Below are 7,500 nucleotides of genomic sequence, written 5' to 3' on the forward strand. Positions count from 1 at the left end.
GCCGTAGGGGTGCCGGTAAGTGCGGGCGTTTAGCGCGGGCGTGGTCTGCTCTCGCCGTTGGTTGGCCTCGTGCTGGCCGGCGGTGCAGGATGCGCGCGCCTGCGCGGCGTTCGCGCCCCGGTGCTTCAACCTGCGTGCAGGATCCGAGCTCGGTCCCGTGCCTTGGCCTCCCACGGATCTTCCTTGCTGCGAGGCCGCGTCCGCCTTAGCGTGCTCCTCCGGGGGCGCGCGGGTGCGCGGATTCTCTTCGGCCGCCATTCAACGATCAACTCAGAACTGGCACGGACTGGGGGAATCCGACTGTCTAATTAAAACAAAGCATTGCGATGGCCCTAGCGGGTGTTGACGCAATGTGATTTCTGCCCAGTGCTCTGAATGTCAACGTGAAGAAATTCAAGCAAGCGCGGGTAAACGGCGGGAGTAACTATGACTCTCTTAAGGTAGCCAAATGCCTCGTCATCTAATTAGTGACGCGCATGAATGGATTAACGAGATTCCCGCTGTCCCTATCTACTATCTTACGAAGGCCGTTATGCTGTCTAACCAGTGGTGGAGTCCACCTATACTGGTAGAAGACGGGCGGCTAAATGTCCGATCTCTCAACCTCCCCGTGGTGTAAGATGCGAGTAGCCGGGCAACCGGTGAAACCAATGAGAGAAGGGCGACTCCCGTGCAGGGCGCAAGCTCGGATGCGGTGGGACTGGGCAACTGGCCCCTCCAAACCGGGCTCTGCAGCCTTGCTCGCCGTGAGCGATAAGGTGTCGGACTCCGGTCTAGTATCCTTGCTCACTGGCGAATGGCACTTACAAGTTATAGCGGCGCTTGCTGTGCTTCGGCCCTTGGCCGGGGTGCGGCGGGCGCCGCTTTTACTAAGGCGGCGCTTGCTGTGCCTCGGCTTCGGCCGGGCTGCGGCGTGGTGCGGCTCCATGCGCTGGCGGCGTCTGCTGTGTCTTGGCTTCGGCTCGGATGCGGCGGGCGCCGCTTTTGCTGGGGCGGCGCCCGCTGCGCCCTGGCCCTGGCTGGGGTGCGGCGGGCGCCGCTTTTGCGTTAAAGTCATTTCACGCTCTCTGAGAGGATGTGTTTCCGTCTCTGCCTGTGCGCGCTACGGAACTCACTCCCCACAGCAGGAGCAAGGCGTTATCGCGGTTGACTTATCGGCCGTGGAATGCTGAGCTCCATGACACAAGTGCCACGGGAGGTATACTCCCCACAAGGAGACGTCTGCACGAGGCGGTTGGATCGAACATCGACCCTTTCCGGCCGAGTGCGCGTCTCCCACTACTGCGAGCGCTTGTAGGTGTCGGACTCTTAAGTCTAGTATCCAAGCTCGTACGTAGTGCGTGCGCGTGCAGCGGAGTGTGTCGACGTGAGTTGGCGCGCTACTGCTGGACTTGTGCGCACGGCGGTGCGCTTCGCGCGGCTCGCTGGCGGCGGGTCCTGCTGTGGCCCCGGCCTCGCGCGTGAACGCCCGGCGCTAGCCGGGCGCGGCGCGGTTGGCCGGGGTAGTGGCGGGTCTTGGCTGCCGGTCGGGCTGTGCGCTTGCGCGCTGCCGTGTCGGCTGCGCTGCGCGGGGCCGGGTGCGGCCGGGCGATGCGCGCGCTGCTGGCTGGCGCTGGGCGGGCGGTCGGCCTCTGGCTGACAGCCCGCTCTCGCGGCTACGCTGGCGGCGGGCGCGGGCCCGGCTGCGCCCGGCTCCGCCGGCCGCGCCCGGACAACTTAGCGGCGCCGCCCGGCCACATGTAATGTTGGTTGTGGTTGGCGTGTGCGGTTGGCGCACAAAGCACAGTGGGGAGTAGGGCGGTCATCGTTCCTGCGGAAACCAAGGCTCTCACTTTTGAGGGCCAAAGCGGAAGCAGGCCGATGTCCACGCGCGGGGAAGGGCGCTGACTGCGAAGCGCCCTCTGACTTTCAGAGGATGCAACGCGGGCGGCGACCCGGCCTCGCTCGGAGGATTCCTTGGTGTATAACTGCGGAGTGGAGGCCGGCATCGGCCTTCGCAACGTGGAAGTCACCGGGAGCTGCCCCCAGGAGGATGCTCCTGAGTGGTCTAAGACCACGACCACAGGGACGAAGGCTAATACAGCCGACGTACGGGCCTGGCAAACCCGGGGTGCCCGAGCCCGGTGCTGGCAAGCGCTACCAGCGCCGTCCGTAATCTGAGACACGTACTTCAACGACCGCTGTGAGGCGCGCAGTGGAACGTCGTGCGTGTTTCGGACCGGAGTCTTGGCTTAACCGCCTGGGCAAGAGAAGGACAATCTCTATAATCACCCCTCACCCTCTGCGTTAGCTGGCGGCTATGGGGCGCAAGGCTGTTGAGTTGTGAACAGTCGTGAGTCAGCCACCTCAGAGGACCGGCCGACCCTCTGTTGTATAAGGCTTACCCAGGTGGGCGGGGCAACGCCTGGGTGGACCACTTATATCCCTAGCTGATCGTGGGAACCACATGGCTTCTCTCAATCAACCTTGTCCCGACGGAACTGGTGGGCCGTCGCGGAGTCACAACACCAACCATTCAGGGGACGAGTCTGACACTCCGTGTCAAGACGAACTCCCAACACAAGGGCAGTCGGAGGCCCATAGGCCAGAAGACCATGACCCCGCGCTTAGCGAGCCAGAATTGGAGCTCCGTACACCTCGTGCACGGAGCGCTAAGACTGCAGCAAGCGAGACACTGGCACGGACGCTTGCAGACGCGAGTGAAAGTGACAGTGAGAAAGAACGGAAGGCAAAAGTGAGGAAGCAGAAGAAACACCTGCGAAAACTGCTCCGGCAGAGATCGCTGAGTGCGGACGCTGTAACCGATCTGATGCCGCCACCCCGCCAGCCGGCGCCGAAAGCGGCACCTAAGGCGGGAGACAAGCCGAAACCGGCGCAGGTAGCCGGGCGCAAGCCCGGCGGCCCAGTCGGGGAAGGCGCAACGGGGAAGTCCGAACCGAAGGCGGAGACGAAGGCCTCGCGGCCAACGACACCGCCGGCGGGGAAGGCTGCGAGCGAGCCAAAGCTGGCGCAGGTAGCCGGGCAAAGACCCAGCGGCCCAGTCGGCACCGGCAAGCTCACCCAGACTCGCCCGGCGGGAGAGACGGCGGCCCCACGGCCGAAGTCTCAACTGCCGGAGACGGCGAAAAGTGTGCCGAAACCGGCGAAGGTAGCCGGGCAACTGCCCAGCGGCCCAGTCGGGGAAAGCGCCAGCAGTAGCCGCGCCTCTTCACCAATGTCGGGTGCCGAGAGACGCAAGTCCCGGACACGACGGAAGAAGCGGAAACCGAACAAGCAGCCGGACTCGGCGCAGGTAGCCGGACAACAGCCTGGCGGCCCAGTCGATGACGGCACGTCCCGATACAAGGCAAGCCCAAGCGATCTTGCGACCGTGAAGCTTATCGCGACGCGGCTCGAGGACGTCCTGAAGCTCGTGGACGACTCTCTAAAACCGGGACAACTGGTCGAGGAGGGAAATCTGGGGGACTTTAAGAGACAACTGAGAGCTAAGTTGTTTGATTGGGCCATGGCGCAGTCGGCCCTCACCGGAAGGGTGGAAGCCTTGGAGGAGGAGCTGGCGAGGACGAAGGCGGTGCCCACGGCGCCACCCAAGACCTTTGCACAAGTTGCCGCCGCTCCACCCATACCAGAACGGAAAACGCAGGCGATGATAACCAAAGCCCTGACTGAGAAGGCAACGCTCTTCATCAAGTCCAAGGGCAATGAAACTGGCGCAGAAGTGAGAAAGAAATTCACCTCCCTGGTCAAGCCTGAGGTTGAAGGTGTGAAGTTCTCACGGGTCGCCACAAACGGCCCGACGCTCATCGTAGATGTGGCGTCTGAGACTGATCGCCAGAAGCTTCTAGCTAACAACAAACTGACAGAAGCACTCAAGTGCGAACTGCCGAAAAAGCTCAATCCGCAGATAATCATATATCATGTACCATGTGTCATGAAGAATGAAGCTGTGGTTGAGCTAACTCGAAAGCAAAACGACCTTGGAGGACTTTCCGAAACACAGTTTCGCCAGGAGTTTAAGCCGAAGTTCCGGACTGGGCCAAGGGGCAAACAAACATCACATCTCGTGGTGGAAGTAAGCCCCAGACTCAGAGTCGCGATTCTGAGGCAGAAGCGACTGTACATGGGCTTTGAGTCCATGCCGGTTGACGACTACCTGGACTTAGTCGTTTGCACGCGGTGCCAGGATGTGAACCACTCGGTAAGGTTCTGCAAGCAGGACCCGAGTATAATAACATGTGGGCACTGTGGCGAGAACGGCCACATGAGGAAGGACTGTAGAAAAGCGGGGGACCGAGCGGTCTGTATCCCGTGCAAAAAGCGTAATCGCACATGCGAAACGCCAGGCAAAGAGTGTGCCTACTACAGGATTCTCACTCAACGCAAAATCCAGCGGACAGACTATGGGAGACAAGACCTCTCGTCAACCGTCTCCATTCCGGCCGCTACCTCTCCTGTCCCCGACCGGACTGTGAAAAATCACAATGCCAATGTCGGTTAAGATAGGACAGCTGAACTGCGCGCGAACGCAAGCGGTGATGCAGGAGGTACGACGCCGAGCGGAGGAGGAGTCTCTAGACATATTATGTCTGCAAGAGCCCTACTCTAGGGACGGAAAGATCCGATATATGCCGACAACAGCTCAGATCCTGGCTGGGGGAGAGCATCCTATGGCAGCAATTGTTGTGCTAAATCGTTCCTTCAGAGCAGTCAAAGTGGCGCACCTAAGCAACAGATGCATGGTGTTAGCTGAGATAAATACTGGCGATTTCACCTTTTTCGTGCTAAATATGTACTTTCAGTACAGGCACAGAGAAAGACCGTATATCGACCAGTTAAAAGAGGCGGTTGGGTTCTACCGCAATGACTTGCTGATTTGCACAATGGACGCAAATGCCATGTCACCCCTATGGCACAGTGACATCACGCCTCTTGGTGCTCGACGCGCCGCCAGGCGAGGTGAGAGACTCGCTGAAGCAATTCACGAGCTCAGACTAGAAGTGCTGAACCGACCAAACTTCCCACCAACTTTCGAAGGCCGCCGTGGAGCGACCTCGAATATCGATGTGACACTGAAGAGTGCACACGAGCATCTCCGTGCGGAGAACTGGAAGGTATGGCGGGGAATGACACTAAGTGACCACAATCTGATCACATTCACTGTAGCCTATGATGGGGAGCCTCCTCCTGAAGACCAGGTGAACGGCATCGTCAAGTACAACTGGCGAAAGGCTAATTGGGATCGACTAAGAGGTAATCTAGTGATACCGAATTGGCCAATGGATCGCGTTGTGGACGTTGACAAAGCTGCAGAAGATCTGACGGCGGCCATACAGACAGCAGCAACAGGCGCAGTCCCGTTGGCCCACACAGGGAAAATGCCTAAGGCACCTTGGAACCCTGAGCTGCAGCGTCTCCGACGCGAATGCAGAAGAGCGCGGCGGCATTACCAGCGTAGCGTAGGCGATCACATTCGTGAGGCCACGCTTGCGCGGTACAGGCGGGCCAAAGCCGTGTTTAAGCGGGCACTGCACACAGTACGGACTGAGAGTTGGCAGTCTTTTGTTCGTGACAGTCTGGCGGCTGACCCCTGGGGTACACCGTACAAGATTGCCGTGTCAAAAGTTCGGTCACCGACGGTCCTGTCGACCCTAAGGAAGATCGATGGCAGTCACACCAAGGACTGGCAAGAGTCAGCTGAGCTCCTCATGAGTACCTTATTGCCCGACGATAGTAGCGAAGATGAGGACGAGGAACAGGGGAATTTGAGGCGACAACTCCATGAGCTGTATGCCGATGAGACGCCTGTTGCTCCGTTCACTGAACGTGAAGTTACCGCCGCAATTCTTGAATTGCGCCGTAAAAAGGCGACGGGCCATGATGGACTCGCTGCCGAGGTTCTCCAAGCCCTGTGCGCGGAGATCTGCCCTTACCTGACTAACCTCTACAATGAGTGCTTACGTCAGGGACGGGTACCAGAATCGTGGAAGTTGGCCGAAGTGGTCATTCTGAGAAAGGGTGAGGACAAGGATCCGGAAGTGCCGAAATCATACCGACCCATCTGTCTCTTGAACTCCATGGCTAAGCTCCAGGAGAAGCTCCTATGCCTTCGGCTAGAGCAACACCGGGAACTTAGGGGACGCAGTCCCGACCAATATGGATTCAGGAGGGGTCTGTGTACAGAAGATGCTATAAACAAGGCAATGTTGTTGGTGGACACATCTACAGCCAAGTACGTTGCGGGGATAATGGTTGACATCGCTGGGGCTTTCGACAACCTATGGTGGCCGGCACTGTTCGACAGCCTAAGGAAGTTGGAATGTCCTGGGCCCCTGTACCGGTGCCTGCTAGACTACTGCCGTAACCGGCGGGCGGTTTTGCGGTGCCCGGGGCGGGCGGTTGAGAAGTCGATCACCAAGGGATGCCCACAGGGCTCGGTCTGCGGTCCCATATTCTGGGATGTAGGCCTCGAGCCTGTGTTGGCGGAACTAGGAGAACTGCGACAAGTGCGAGGCGTAGTAGCGTACGCCGATGATATCCTTCTAGTGATAGAAGGTGACTCTCGGGCAATGTTGGAAGTAAACTGCAACGCAGCGCTCAACGCCCTGCAGCAGTGGTGCCACAAAGTGAAGCTGAAGCTGTCTGCTGAGAAGACTGTGTATATCTTGCTGCGCGGCCGTTTGGCACGTGGCCCTGTACTCCGAATTGCTGGCGGTGCCAACGATGGAGCTATCAGGCGAACACGCATGGCGAGGTATCTGGGAATCCACCTCGATGAGTCCAGACTGTTCTCTGCGCATATCGAGATCGTATGTCGCAAAAGCCAGGCCCTCTTCCACAAGATAGCCAGTATTGCAAACAAGCAATACCATCTGCCATTGCAGACATTAAGGCTATATCACTCGAGCATTCTCGTGGCCATCACGGCTTACGGGTCGAGTGTCTGGGCTCATAGGCTGAGACAGAGAAAACCTGCGGCGGCGATGAGAAGGCTGCAGCGCCAAGCGCTGTTGCGCCTCACTGGAGCATACAGCACGACTTCCGCCGATGCGCTACTAGTCATCACAGCAATCCCCCCACTTGACCTGCTGGTCAGGGAAAGGGGTGCGCTGTATTGGCTCCGGAAGGGAAATCCGGATGGGGTCAATAACATCTTAGGCCGACCGGCAGACAGCGCTGCTGAAGTCCGGAACTGGCTCTTTGACGAGTGGCAGCAGAGGTGGGACGCGCTCCGCACAAGCAGGCGCGTGCACCACTTTTTCCCCAACGTGAGAGAGCGGATGAGACTTCGGTTTCTGAAACCCTCACGGGGATTGGTGCATTTCTTGACAGGACATGGGCCCTTTTCCACCTACTTGTGTAGGACTGGCAAAAGAGAAACCACAGACTGTGACTGTGGCGAGGAAGGAACCCCGGAGCACACTCTGTGGGACTGTCCACAATTTGCTGAAGTACGGGAACAACTGCCCCCTAACAGAGATGTTAGAGCGCTACTCCGGAGCA

The 7,500-nt window shown here is 59.0% G+C and overlaps 1 pseudogene; it reads left to right on the top strand.

The window, feature by feature from the left end:
• Positions 1 to 548, top strand: part of LOC126332483 (large subunit ribosomal RNA) — a 2,992-nt pseudogene extending 2,444 nt beyond the window's left edge.
• Positions 549 to 7,500: the final 6,952 nt, after the last annotated feature.

The sequence above is a fragment of the Schistocerca gregaria genome, unplaced genomic scaffold, assembly GCF_023897955.1.
Source record: "Schistocerca gregaria isolate iqSchGreg1 unplaced genomic scaffold, iqSchGreg1.2 ptg001467l, whole genome shotgun sequence".
Lineage (NCBI taxonomy): Eukaryota > Metazoa > Arthropoda > Insecta > Orthoptera > Acrididae > Schistocerca > Schistocerca gregaria.